Below are 13,747 nucleotides of genomic sequence, written 5' to 3'. Positions count from 1 at the left end.
TAATGTGAGAAGTAAACTTACATTGTGTTAAGCCACTAAGATTTTGCAGTAGCAGCTAGGAAACTCTTCAAAAACATAGTAAGGATATTTAGAAAATAAGAGTGATTGTTGGAGTCAAAGGGTTAAACTTTACACACCCTGAGGTCTCATTTCCTTTGAAGATAATGTTACTGATAATGATTATCATCTTTGGGAAGCAGGACTGTGTTTTCAGGTACTGATGGATTATGCCTCTCTTCTTAGCCAGAATTGCTACCCTGGGATTTAAAAGAGTCAAGAAACTGAACATTCAAAGAATAGTCTCATTCAAAGATAAGAGTGTGGCCGGAGGAAGGCAAGTTTCTAAGAAAAGCATATATGAAAATAAATCAGACTTTACCTGCTGCCTCTTAACAATTCTATTTCGGGTTAAATGCCCAGTTCAGATCATTTAGAACTACAGTGCATGCTCCTCAAACCCCCTCACCCCCCACCCCCACCCCCCACCTTACACATGCTTTTGCTTCCTTTCCAGCAAAATGGCTTTACCAGTCGAGTTGCCGTCTGGTGGGACAAGACAGGTTCTAAACAGGGCAGTCTTTTTATCCAAAAGAGAATCTACTGAAGTTTCCACAACCAGATGGGTAATAAGTTTATAGGGTTGGATTGTGAGAGAGTGTGAGAGTAAGCACTGATGGAAATCCAGTCAGATGGAGAGGTGAAGGCCTGTGATTGTAAAAGAGATGAGACGTGTGTGTGTGTGTGTGTGTGAGAGAGAGAGAGAGATGAGTGAGTCCTTTCATTTTCATCTCCAAAATGAAGCTGTCCATCCCAGAGATTTCCCAGAAACTAACACTTGGAGTATCAAAATGTAGTGTTGTTTTTTTTTTTTTTTTTGCTTTTGTTTTTTGAACTGAGGAAGAGCCATTACATTTTTCACCAGACAAACCTAAGGTTGAACTCAGCTACTACTTACCAGCTCCGTTGTGCTTATTACAGACAAACAGAGATATATTTTATTCATGTTATAACACTGCATGGACGTTTGAGCCTCATTCCCTCAAGTATAAAATAGAGACAATCACTAACTCCCTCAGTTGCTGTGGGGACTGAGTCTGAATACCTTCTGCATGTACCATGCAGTTTGGTATACAGAAAGCACCCTGTAAATGGTAGAGGAGAGACCAGACAACAGACCACTTTCTGTCTCAAATACATATCCTAAGTCTGTCTAACTTGTTAACTGTTTGTGTGCCTTAGTTTATTAATTGTGATGAGTCTTTTAATTAATCAGAGACGACCCCAGATAAGAGTCCTGGGAAAGTCACCGTGAGATGTGAATGTCCAGTCTCACAGTTGGCTTCAGCCCAGATCTGGTTAATGAATATTAAAGGTGGCCTTGATCTGTGACACTTGGAACATGACTACCCAAAACAGCAGTAGGAAGACAGGTCGCGGTCGCGTAAGTAAGTTGTTGTACCTCCTGGCTTTTAAGGAAATAGTTTCAGACAAACTTTGTCAATGTTGACAATGTCAATTAAAAATATTCTGATTTCAAAAGGAAAAAAGAAGATGAAGCTAAAGTTTGGGAGAAGGCCACACAAAGGCAAGGAGCAGCAGGTGGGAGTGAGTGAGGAAGGGGGATCCTCCCATTGACAGAAAATCCCTCCACAGGCTCATGCCTGACTGCCCAGGGGGAAGGGAGGCAGAGGGGGTGACTTAGTACCTCCTGATAATGAATACATGGATTTATTTCTTCTCTTTCCTTCTCTCCTTCCTTCCCTTCTTGCACCCTTTTCCTCCCTCTTCCTCCCCTACTCTGTTGTCCTTCCTCTTTTTAACCTCCTCCCCCTCCTCTCTCTTCACCCACTGGTCCGTGAAAGAGCTAGGATCAAATGATCATGGACTGTTCTGAGTTACTGGGACTCAGAAGGTCCCACTAGTGCAGTGGGCAAGAACCCTGGAATCTGGACTTGGAAGAACTTGTTCTGTTTTACCACTTTATGGTGTGATTTTAACCTTTTTTGGCCTCTCTGAAGGCCATTTCTATATTTTGCACAGGAAGTTAACATCTCCTAAATCCTCCTGAAAGAGCTAATGTGAAGACTTAGCAAGATAGCAAATCTTTTCATTCTTATAAATATTAAAGAAATGAAAAAAGTCCTGTGACTTTTTTCATGTGACTGGTAGAACTATAGACATTATAGGCCTATAGATATAGGCCTTTTAGAAAATAAACATTCTTAAAAATTGATTTCAATGCAAAAAAATCTTTTTTTTTTTTTTTTTGTAGAGACAGAGTCTCACTTTATGGCCCTCGGTAGAGTGCCGTGGCCTCACACAGCTCACAGCAACCTCCAACTCCTGGGCTTAAGCGATTCTCTTGCCTCAGCCTCCCGAGTAGCTGGGACTACAGGCGCCCGCCACAACACCCGGCTATTTTTTGGTTGCAGTTTGGCCGGGGCCGGGTTTGAACTCGCCACCCTCAGTATATGGGGCCGGCACCTTACCGACTGAGCCACAGGCGCCGCCCCCAAAAATCTTTAGGTACAAAAATATTTCGCCAAGTCTTGTTTATAATGAAAACTCACTTAAAAGTCAAGAATCATCTGTTAACTAGTTCGGTGAAAATATTTCAGACTGTATTTGGAACCAGCACATTGTACCTCATAATTGCATTATTGTACTCAGCTATGATTTAATAAAAATAAATAAATAAATACATAAAAAAGAAAAAAGTCAAGAATTGTCTATGTAATGTGTGGCACAGCCACTTAATATCCATAAATTATAGGTTTCAAAGAAAATGTGAATGACATAAAGATAAGTGAAAAAATACAGAATGAATTACAACTATTTCTAAATCTTTCATTAAAAACATTGGAAGAAAAACATTGGTTGATGGTGTCTATTTAGGAGATAGGACTATCTGGTATTTTTTTAAAAATTGTGTTCTTTTTTTATATTTTCCCAATTTTAAATAATGAACAGAAACTGTTTTTATAATGAATATATACATAAGATTAAATAAATGATACAGATGTACAATTTTCCTGGCAATATTCCATAAATTGTCTCATGAAATATTTCTTTGAGCAACAAAAATCTTAATGATATGAAATATCAGCTAATGGTTATTTTCAAGAAATGGAATAATATTGTATTGTTAATTTTGTTGATTTTATGATTTAATAAAATAAGAATTACTCAACTCAGCTATAAAAGTAGTTAAGTGGACAAAATCTGATATAAGGAATTCTGAATACCTTGCAGTATTGTCAATAAAATTGTATTTATTGCCTGGACCAGAATAGCTAAATCATTATGGTTGCATTAGACTGAGTTTGGGAACCTTTCTGTCTTTGTGGGGTAGAAAGGATTGTTTATGAGGCAATCTCTAAATCTCTAAATCATTTCAGAGAACGAGTGTGGCTTCAGTCCCTGCTGGGATCTCTAACATTTCTCTAGCCCAGTCATTCTCAACCTTCCTAATGCCGTGATGTATTTTCATTGTTACAAACGGGTCGCGATCCACGGGTTGACAACCTCTGCTCTAGTCAAACTTTGTAAAGTTTATTTTGAGAAAGTAAGAAAAAAAAATTAGTAGAGAAAATTCAATCATTTTTCCTAAAATTAGACATATTTTTACCTTTACATCTCCAAACATTGCTGGTAGTTTGTGTGTTTTAGTTCCTAAATCCAGGTGATAAAGAATGTCTTCATCCAGAGAATCCAGGTGAGGATTGTTAACATAAACAAAACCTTTTCTGGAAAAACAAACAAACAAAAACACCTTAAGAGTATATAAAGGAATCTGGGGGGAAAGCCCACAAAAGAGAAAGGGTATCTGTCAATACCTATGAATATTGCTGGCTCAAATACTGGACACAAACCTTCCTGCAAGGTTAAAAGATCAGTTGAGAAGCAATGAGGTCTCGTAATAACAATAATGATGGCTAACATATGCTGTATGCTTCCTAGATGTCACACACAGCACTAAGCATGAAAACTGCATGATGGGTTGGGCAGGGTAGCTCAGTCCTGCGATCCTGCCACTCTGGGAGGCCGAGGAAGGAGGATCACTTGAGCTCAGGAGTTGGAGACCAGCCTGAGAAAGAGTGAGACCCCCGTTTCCATTAAAAGTCGAAAAATTAACCTTGTGTTGTGGCAGGGGCATGTAGTCTAAGCTACTTGGGAGGCTGAGGCAGGAGGAGTGCTTGAGCCCAGCCAGGAGTTTGACATTGCAGTGAGCTATTATGACCACGCCACTGCTCTCTAGCCGGGATGACAGAGTGAGACTCAAAAGAAAAATGAGAACTGCAGAGTGGCATGAAAATTGCATGTGATGAATACACTAACTCACTTAATCCCATAAACACTCTTGTTAGCTGGTAATATTAATAATTGTTTGTGCACATGAAGAAGCCAAGGCTTACAGAAGTTGAGAGACTGGTGGGAGATTTTACAATCAGTCATTTCAGATTACAAAGCAGTCATTTCAGTGCCGCCCGGCTGACCCTGATGGGCAGCTTCTTCCTCTGTTTTACGTGAGAAGTTGATGCAGCAGGGTGATGGCTGGAAGCAGAGAGATGAACAGGAACTGAGAGAGACTGAAGGTGGATACATTAGGGGCGAAGAAAGAACGAATAGCACGTGGTTCTGGAGAAACAGGATTTAGCGATGATGGAGAGGAGGATGCTCAAGGAAAAGATTGAAGAAGTGAGGCAAAAGAATGCCAAGAAAGGGAGCGATGAAGCAAAAGACCTGAGGTTAGTAAACACGTGAAACCAGAGACTACAAAACTATTGTATGAAAGTAGATAAAACTTAAACACAGATGCTATAAGACACTTGGCTGTAGGAACTCTGCTTATCCAGTGACATTCTCCCACCAGACGCAGGGAGAGAGTGTAGGAGAGTACTAAGGAGCCCAGGGAAAGACAAACTGGCCACAGAGAAAGGACCCTGCAGAAGGCCTCAGAACCTTCTCCGGTGTCAGCACATCACTCCATACCCAGTGGGGTTCAGTAGCTGCCCGTTCACTCCCACTATCCCTGTTGTGACGTCCCAGCCACAGCCTGGCCCACGCCGTCCAATCAGGCAATGTCTCCACTGCAGGAGACCTGCATCCAGCACGGGCAGGCACCAGGGCTCCCAAGGCCATCCCGGGTGCCCCGCCGAGCGGCCATTCCTCACTGCTATCTCTACCGTCTCTGCTCACTTCTTTGCCTCCTTCCCCGCTTTCCATGGGGATCTGTGTATGTCTGTGTTGAATGTATGTGTGTATGTAATCCGAGTCTGGCCACATCTTTCAGCTCCCGAGACCAGTGCTTCTCAAAGGTCAGCACACATAAGAATCCCCTGGTCGCTTCATGGGCTCCTTTTCCAGAAATTCTGATACTGCAGGTGGGGCATGTGTGTCAGAATCGGCACTTCTAACAAGTTCATTGGTGCTGATGTTGCTGGCATGCGGACCACACCTTGAGTAGAACTGCCATCAAGCGTCCACCAGCCATGCTGAGTATGCCACCACCTTTCCATCCCAGAGGCTGCTGCCCAGGCCCCGGCCTCATCAAAGCAGTGCTAGCTAGACCACCAAGCCTTCCTCTCTCTCAGTAAAACCACAAAAGGCAAGACGGTGAGTTCCCTGCTGCTGTAGGAATGATCTTAATTCATATTTATGAAGCACATCATCCACAGCAGTTGGTTATTGTGGTCATTATTACGCATCACTTTAATCACAGTAATAACAAATTATCTACCTCACACCACAGAGAGTTAAGACACATTTGCCAAGAGCTGTCCGGAACTTTGCCCTTTGTTCCTTTCATTTTCCTCCATATACATTTCTCTCCACAAGCCTCAAAACATCTTTACAAGCCTGGTATCTTTCTTTCTCCACGGACTCACAGCCGGCTTGTTCATTAAAAGCACCAGAGAACTTTGCTTAAAACTCACCTGTGAGCAGGTGCCCACTAATTTAGGCTCTTTGAAAGTATTTTGTAAATCTTTCCAGATGATCTGATGACTGGCCAAATTTGAGAACCCCTGCTTCAGGCCTTTGCTGAGGGCCTTTCTGTTTCACTCTGTTTTACACCCAGTTTCAAAAGTAAAACATTCCTTTATTCCCTTTCCCTTCCATTTCTCACCTATCAAAATCCTCCTCATTCTTCAGCGTCCATTTCGATTATCGCCTCCCTCCCCCACAAAGACTTTTTCAAGCATCTTTTCTCCTTGGTCAGTATTAACGTTTGTCCTCACTGTACTCCTAAAGCATTTGTTTCATGCTGGCAGATAGCATTTTACACTGTAATGTAATTAATTTTCCTTCTCCTGAGAAAGATTCTGAATTCCCTGATGCAAGCTACCTTACACATTCTTCTTTAATTCCCAAGTCTTAATAATCAAAGTAAATTTAACTGTTCATACAGTGGAACACTTTAATTTCCTCTTCAAAAATATTTACAGTAAGATTTTTTTTTTTTTTTTGTAGTTTTTGGCCGGGGCTGGGTTTGAACCCGCCACCTCTGGCATATGGGGCCAGTGCCCTACCCTTTTGAACCACAGGCGCTGCCCATTACAGTAAGATTTTTAATTAGTTAATAGTTTACACCTGGTTTCAAAAATAAAGTATTCCATGGTGTTAGCACGTTTTACCAGTTCAGAACAAGCCTCCAAATCTCTAAGCAACAAGACACCTCCTTTCTTCTCCTGTGAAAGGCAAGAGGACACTTATCCATGGTCACTTGTTAGACACTAAGTGTGGGCAACACTGGCAAACTTATTAGAAATGCAAAATTGGGCAGCGCCTGTGGCTCAGTCGGTAAGGTGCCGGCCCCATATACCGAGGGTGGCGAGTTCAAACACGGCCCCGGCCAAACTGCAACCAAAAAATAGCCGGGTGTTGTGGCGGGCGCCTGTAGTCCCAGCTACTCGGGAGGCTGAGGCAAGAGAATCGCTTAAGCCCAGGAGTTGGAGGTTGCTGTGAGCTGTGTGAGGCCACGGCACTCTACCGAGGGCCATAAAGTGAGACTCTGTCTCTACAAAAAAAAAAAGAAAAAAAAAAAAAAGACATGCAAAATCTTAGGTTCCACTTTAATCCTGCTGAATCAAAGTCTGTGTTTTAACTGTGTGATTCACATGCACATTGAAGTTTGAGAAACACGGTCACCCACGCCCCCCACCCAATTCTATTGCACTTTGTTTCACTCTGCCAAGACTACTTTTCATGATCTGTGATTTTTCTTTCTTCCCAACTCAATCTATGAATCATGACTCCATAAAAGAATCTCATTCATCTACCCTGGAGATTCTAAACTCTCGCTACATGTCAGAATTGCCAGAGGACTTTAACAAGTACTAGCCCTAGAAATTCTGATTGAGTTAGTCAGGGAGGCCCGGGCCTTGGTGTTTTTAAAATCACTGATCTATTCCAACTTTTCCATCTTTAAGAAGAAATTCTCAAACTAGCATAACCATTAATTATATTCTCTTGTATTAGTTATAATATACCTATTAATTTATTAGGAGATACTCTTTAGTTTTTCTTGATGGTCTGTTCCCATGTCTAATGATTTCATAGAAAATTGATGAGCATGTCTATAGACGATTTTTGTCCCATTAAGCTCAAGAAGCACTTCTAAGGTGATCATTCTGTCAGTGACCCAAGAGTAAGCTTGTCTCCAACTTCCACCTAGTATGAATATGGCTATTGCAATACAGTGGAACCCCCACAATTCACCACCTCCTTACATTAATCACCTCCTTAAGTTAACCGAATTTTCATAGACCAGATATGCACCACATATACATTTCAGTACAGCAGCCTAGTTCCTTATGTTGACCACCTCTGTATGTGGACCAGCTCGTTACAGTCCCTTGGGTGGTCAACTTACAGAGGTTCTACAGTACTTTGATCTTTCCAAAATATACAATTTTTACTAAACAGACTTGCACGTACTGTTTTCTCCTCAAACTTTTTTTTGCATTTCCTTTCCTTCTCCTAACACATGGAATAAAGTCTTTTAGAAAATCATGACCAATTATCTAGCATGGCCAATATTAAATATTGATAACCAAAGAAAAGTGCTGGCTGAGAAGAAGTCTTTCCATTTACCATTATCTTCGTCATAAGTTTTTTCTTTTCTCTCTCCCCTTGGTTTCCCTGCAGAAGTGAACATGCCAGGAGGCTACCTCTGTCTGAGATGGGTAAGTGGAATGTTTCTGAAATGCTGACTTGATGGAGACTCAACAAATCAGAGGGAACTCACAAAAATTCCTTATGCCTCATGAAGATTAATGCTCTATTGTGCACTATTAACCTGGCACAAAAATTGGAGCTAGATTTGTAGGTAGCTCTGGCAGATTAATGTTGACCTCTGAGATGAATAACATCCCGATATTTTAGAAGTAAATTCCATATAAAGTCCATCACAAAGTATATGAAATCACACCATAATATGCTGCAACACAGTTAAATTTCCCTTAGGCACTGAGAAGCCCCTGTAATTATTTCTCCAATAGAGCCCATGATTCTGGAATTAAAGACTGAAAAGCACAGTGACTCTTAGGCTGAACTTTGCATTTGTTTACTCCTGAAACAAATTTGTAACTCCTGTTAGTTTTTGCGTTACCTTTTGTGACTTCTTTTGCCACACTTTGTTGGATGAGTCAACTCCCTGTACCCCCAAACCAAGGAATAAAAATATCCTTAGGAAGAAAATTTGCATTTTTCTTACTTTGTTTTGTATTATGAGCTGTATTCCAACTAGATAATATCTAAGTTAAATATGTTTGCATAACTGTAGAAGTCTAAAAGGCCCATCATCTAATTATTTAATATAAAATCCAAAGAACATCTGTCTGATCAAAACAATAAAGTCAAAATTACTCACCCCACATATGCCTTTCTGTCAGCTCTCATGCATCTTTTGGAAGCGGGTAGGACCGAGGCCATACTTTGCACTATGTGGACAGTCACTCTTACGCTTATGTCAGGGAACAGAAATGTTGTGTTTTGCTCTTAAATTATAGATCTTATCATAATAGCTCAGCTCTAAGAATGAAAACCTCCCTTAAAATTTATGTTTTCTTCCTAAATTGCTAATGGAACTTTTCCTTTAGGATTTTGAACTACTGTCAACTCAAAATTCCCCTCCCTGACGCAGCCTTTTATACTACAGCCCAACTCTCAGAGCAGCCCTTCCCTAAGAAGATAGGCTCCCTCAGAAGGAGTGGCATCCTCTCTCTTTAACCAGGTTGGTTAGCTTGTTAACTGTTGACCAGAACACCTTCCCCTTATATCTGGCCTTAATCCCAACTTGGGTCTGATGTTGTAAACAGACTTATTTGCTTTGAGACAACTGTATATGGAAGGTCTTCTTTTGGTTTCCACAACACCAGGAACTTCCAACGTCCAGTGCACAGGAGAACTTTCAGTTCTCAAACATTTCATTTTCCCATCCCCATCCCGCCCCTCACCAACTTATTTTCATTCTTTGAGATCACAAGTTAGAAAAACACCCAAAGTCAGGACCTCAGAATGCCCCTTTAGCTGAACTTTGCCCATTCAAGTTCACACAAAGGACTGATAATTAAACAAAATTTGTCTACTGGGGCCGCTTCCTTTACTAAAACCCTAGACTGCCTGCAAAATACACTGGACAAGGTGTCAATCCACGTAGAATAATGAAATATAGCCTGATATTTTCAGAAAAGAAGTCTCTGCTGGGAAGTCCATGGATTTACTACTACTGCTAATGCTTCTCACTTTTCACTTTTGGGACAGACATTTTTGGAGACAAGGTTATCATAGCTCACTGCAGCCTTGAACTCCTGGGCTCAAGGGATCCTCCTACTGCAGCCTCCCAAGTAGCTGGGACTGTGCCACTGTGCCAGGCTGAGAGGGAAAATCTAGAAGGCTTTTAGAGGAACTTCACCCTGTTTTTTTTCCCTTCCACACCCATGGCAACTAGATGAAGTTCTATGCTGGTGAAAGCTTCGAGAACATTAGTCTCCTGGCTTTTAAACAAATTAGAAGAAAAAATGTTTATAAATGCCAAACTGCAGCAGATATGAGGCACCTTTTTTTTTTTTTTAACTTGGATTTCTCTTTAAAAATGTACATAGTGGCTGAGAATCAAATACTCATGTCTTTTTTTTTTTATTGTTGGGGATTCATTGAGGGTACAATAAGCCAGGTTACACTGATTGCATTTGTTAGGTAAAGTCCCTCTTGCAATCATGTCTTGCCCCCAGAAGGTGTGGCACACACCAAGGCCCCACCCCTCTCCCTCCATCCCTCTTTCTGCTTTTCCTTCCCCCCCCCCAATGACCTTAATTGTCATTAATTGTCCTCATATCAAAATTGAGTACATAGGATTCATGCTTCTCCATTCTTGTGATGCTTTACTAAGAATAATGTCTTCCATGTCCATCCAGGTTAATACGAAGGATGTAAAGTCTCCATTTTTTTTAATGGCTGAATAGTATTCCATGGTATACAGGGGTCTACAAGTTAGAAGATGCTCCTTTTCCTCGTGATAGTCACTCTAGGCAAACTCTTTGAATTTTGTGCTGGCCTTCCATGGTCCATCTTGGCCAGCCAGCAAAGTTTACAGAATGGGAAGGAGAAAGGATAGGGAACTGTGTGTTGAGAAGTCAGTGTAGCCTGTATCTTGCAATTGCCACCACCAACTATGCATTTATAACTTTGCCTAAGATACCCCCAAATCCCCTAGGACACTTATCTCAGGAAAGGTAATGACAACTACAAGGCAAAATAATCTTGAATACACGTGTTGCCCTTGTATGTTGGGGCAGTTGTTCCTGTTGTTGGTTTATAATATTACACAGGTGTCTCATGATCCGCCTCAGGCTGCTGTACCTGCTGCTCTTTCCCAGCAACCATGGGCACTTTCGAGACTGGATAGGCCCACATACTACCACAGGGACCTGCAGACCTTTATTTGGTATTCCGATCCATATCTCTCAATTTTTTTTTTAGGGTAAAATGGAGAAGACCACTTAATTTCAATCTGACATTTATCTCTACCTCTAACAGGTGAAAGCATTAGCTAATTAGCTAAATGTTAGATAATTAATTTCCCCAGTGAATTAATTGGTCTAGTTAACATGTCTGTTCCCAGTGCAGGTCCCATCAGCCAATGATCTCAATCCCTCACAATGCCAGCTAATGCCAGCTGAGATTTATGGACTCTGCATAAGGACTCCTTCAGACATTAAGGCCAGGGATCGTCATTTGGGTGAAGTTCAGAATGCTATTGCAGAATCTACAAAAGTAGACTACTAATTAATGTCTTCTGGGCAGTCTCAAATTATCCTCTTCAGTTCTCACTTTTCACAAGACTCAGTCTTGCTCTTATGGTACATTGTTATGCAACATTTTTTTTTTTTTTAATTTACTGTATTGCAAAGGGGCTAGTCACCTGAATGGGAATGGGAAAAAAGTTTTGTTTTTAAAAAGCATGCATGCACTTAGTTTTGTTTTTGAAAAGCATGCATGCAGAAGTGCACAAGGAAACTCAGACCCAGCCACTGGGCATTATGAAAACAAAGGCTGTGAGTCCAGCAGGGCCGGGTGAGTCAGCACAGCCTGGTGATCCAGAGGGCTGGCATCAGACCCAGCAAATCCATGCTCCACAGCCAGCCTGAGACAAAGCACTTCTCACTGTCTCTTTCCATAGCGCAAGCATTTCCATATTCTCCCTCCCATGATAACCTTCTATCTGGCTTAATTTTGTCCCTGAAACTCTAACACAGGAGGAAGAAATCGGAGTCCTGACGTGCAAATGAACAGTGTTAACATCTCTCTCCTGTTGGCGTGCTCTCTGCTGAGTCAGTGAGCCCGGACTTAGAACAGTACCCACCCTGTGAAACAGGTCTCCTCTCACTCTGAGGAGGGGCATAGCTGGAAATGTGGTGTAAGGTGTACAGAACCTTGCTGTAAGGGCCAGGACATCTACCACACACCAGGCATTATGATAAACCCTGGGAACGCACAGAGGATGAGAAGGATGGCACTGGCTGTAAAGGAATTTACATTAGGGTGGGGAAGAGAGATGAAGGGCAAAGAATCTGATAGGCACGGTGACAATTGTTCTGTTTTTCAGACAGTCTCACTCTGTTCCCTAGGCTAGGGTGTGGTGGTGGCATCATAGCTCACAGCAACTTCAAACTTCTGGGCTCAAGTGATCCTCTTGCCTCTGCCTCCTGAGGAGCTGGGAATATCGGCAACTGCCATAATGCCAGGCTAATTTTTTCTATATATATTTTTTTTGTTGTTAGAGACAGGGTCTCACTCTTACTTAGGTTGTTAGTCTTGACCTCCTGAGCTCAAGCAATCTACCCTCTTTGGCCTCCTAGAGTGCTAGGATTATAGGCATGAGCCACTGTGCCCAGCCAAGACAGACACTATGAAAACCCAGAGGATAGCCACCAAATGAGACAGGGACACAAGAAGCTTCCTGGGAGGGCGTGACACCTGGGTGGGGTCTGGAGGAAAGAGTTAGCCCTAAAAATATTGCTGAGCCTGGGAATGGGGTGAATGTGAGAGGAAACAGGCTACAAAATGCAGAGACATGATGGAAAGAGTGTCACCTTTAAGGAACTATCAGCAGCACTATGTGAGTGTTATGCCCAGGGATTTGCATCAGAACGTCTCAGATGGGGCCTTGCTGGCTTTCAGGTTTTTGAGATTTCTGGTATTTAAAAAAACAAGGGTACACTAATTATAATATACTTTTTTTTTTTTTTTTTTGAGACAGAGCCTCAAGCTGTCGCCCTGGGTAGAGTGCCATGGCATCACAGCTCACAGCAACCTCCAACTCCTGGGCTTAAGCGATTCTTTTGCCTCAGCCTCCCAAGTAGCTGGGACTACAGGTGTCCACCACAACGCCTGGCTATTTTTTGGTTGCAGTTGTCATTATTGTTTGGCAGGCCCAGGCTGGATTTGAACCTGCCAGCTCTGGTATATGTGGCTTGTGCCTTAGCTGCTTGAGCTATAGGCGCTGAGCCTAAATATAATATACTTTAAATGTAAGGGGGACCATGGGGAAAAAAATAAAAAAAGTTTATGTTTGAAGAATTGGCATTTTAACCCTTTTTGTAATGCAATGCAATTGTGCTATTCACAAGATATTGCTGGATTTATTTAAAAAATCCTAAATTCATCACACACTGTAAGTTTAATGGGATCACAAATTTAAAAAGTTTAATAGGACCACAAGTTTTAATGTTCTTCTTTTAACTCTATCAGTGATTTTATGCATATAAAGTTTAATCTTAGGCCAAATGGACACCTGGGCCCACCAGGAAAAGCCTTCTTCCCTGAGGCCTGGCCCAGTTGATATTTCTCTTCCTCATGGACCAGCCCTGGGACTATAGCCTGGACTCTTAGGACCCCTCACCTCTGTGAGTGCCCAGCAAAGGTTATATCAGATCACCAGAGACTTCTCAGGAATGCAGGAGTCATGTTGCCTCACTAGAGACTCAGAATTACTCTTCAAAGATTCCTCATTGTCTCCTCCAGCATCTCCCCCAGCAGGTAGATGAGAATGTGGACTTTGAAAAAGGCTATGTCCACAGAAGGAAAAAAGAGATTAGTGATATGTTTCAATAGCACTATATCCATTATAAACAATCATCAAAAACAATCAAGAATTTCATGCCTTGGACACCGTAGCCCTACAGTGTTCTGTGTAATTATTGGCCCTCTGCCATTCTGTCAAAATGCAGGAGTCTCATGGGCC

The 13,747-nt window shown here is 41.8% G+C and overlaps 1 pseudogene; it reads right to left on the bottom strand.

Moving 5' to 3' along the window:
- Positions 1–9,234, bottom strand: part of LOC128587509 (uridine phosphorylase 2-like) — a 33,457-nt pseudogene extending 24,223 nt beyond the window's left edge.
- Positions 9,235–13,747: the final 4,513 nt, after the last annotated feature.

Source organism: Nycticebus coucang, chromosome 6 (genome assembly GCF_027406575.1).
Source record: "Nycticebus coucang isolate mNycCou1 chromosome 6, mNycCou1.pri, whole genome shotgun sequence".
Lineage (NCBI taxonomy): Eukaryota > Metazoa > Chordata > Mammalia > Primates > Lorisidae > Nycticebus > Nycticebus coucang.
This window is presented reverse-complemented; position numbering and strand designations above follow the sequence as displayed.